The sequence below is a fragment of the Arvicola amphibius genome, chromosome 13 (genome assembly GCF_903992535.2).
Source record: "Arvicola amphibius chromosome 13, mArvAmp1.2, whole genome shotgun sequence".
Lineage (NCBI taxonomy): Eukaryota > Metazoa > Chordata > Mammalia > Rodentia > Cricetidae > Arvicola > Arvicola amphibius.
Genome location: NC_052059.1, coordinates 41,910,541 through 41,911,752, shown reverse-complemented (window position 1 = coordinate 41,911,752; position 1,212 = coordinate 41,910,541). Strand labels below are relative to the sequence as shown.

General features: G+C 40.8%; 1 pseudogene; it reads right to left on the bottom strand.

Annotated features, from left to right (window-relative positions):
- Positions 1 to 345: 345 nt before the first annotated feature.
- On the bottom strand, positions 346 to 854 carry LOC119799783 (annotated as a pseudogene).
- Positions 855 to 1,212: the final 358 nt, after the last annotated feature.

The window sequence follows — 1,212 nt, the reverse complement described above, 5'->3', positions numbered from 1 at the left end:
TTTGATGTCTTCCCTTCCCATTTGTATCCCCTTGATTTCCTTCAGTTTACTTATTGCCCCAGCTGAGACTACAGGTACTGTATTGAATAGGTACTGAGGGAATGGACACCCTTGCATTGTTCCTGGTTTTAGTGGAAATGCTTTTTATCCATTTAGGTCAATGTTGACTATGGGCTTGCTGTAAGTTACCTTACTATGTTGGAGTATGTCTCTTGTTTCCCTAGTTTCTTCAGGACTTTAACACACACACACACACACACACACACACACACACACACACACATTAATACGCTAAAAAGAAAACACAGAGATTGGAAGTACACGTAAGTTGTTTTGTGGCTTTCTTCATTTTGAGCACATTGTTTCCTTGTCTTCAGGAGGGAAGATTTTGACAAGGGAAGTGAGTGAATATGTGAGAAGGGAACTTACATCTTTCAGTTCTAACTGGCATTCTTTTGTGATTTTTTTTTTCCCAGAAGTCCACTTTTCTGGAGATATGTCAATGCTTCTACAACAGAAATTTGCCTTTGGGAACATCCATGATATTCCTATCAAAGTGATGTCCTATAGGCAATCTGAATTCTCTTGGGTTTTGTTGTGTTTCAATATACTTTACTTGCAAGGAAGACACTGGATCTTTGGAACTGATATATATGCATCGTTTAGCAATGACAAGAGTTTGTTATCTTTTCTCTCAATCGCTTCTTGATCTCTGATGGCAATTCAGCTGTTCCCTCTGGAGACTGCAGCGAGAAGAGTGTTTGGGAGCTGCGGATGGTTCCTCTTGCTGATTTCCCACTCTGCTCTGTTCTTCAGGTTGAAGTCCTGGTGGTGTGGGTTACTCGAGCCCCCATCTCTACAACATGATGCCATCAGTGCCTCTCCAGGATTTTATCATGAAGGAAAACTGGATTCAGAACTTTTTAACCAATATCATTTTGAGTCTGGTGTCTGTTGATGGCAAGTACATGTGACCCTCAGGCCTATCCATTTTAGAGAACAGGCCTCTTCAGGGAAGAGGAGATGCCTAGGAGAGGGACCTTTCAGACAGGGCAAACTGTAGGAAGCTTTTGTCCAAGTCAGTAACATCATAAGGATACTTTGTGATTGGTACTGTTTGTCTGAAATCTACTAAGTGTACAAAAGCTTTTTGATGCTAACCAATATTAACAAATATTCTTTGATGAGGCCCTTCTTAGCAAATCCCTTGAA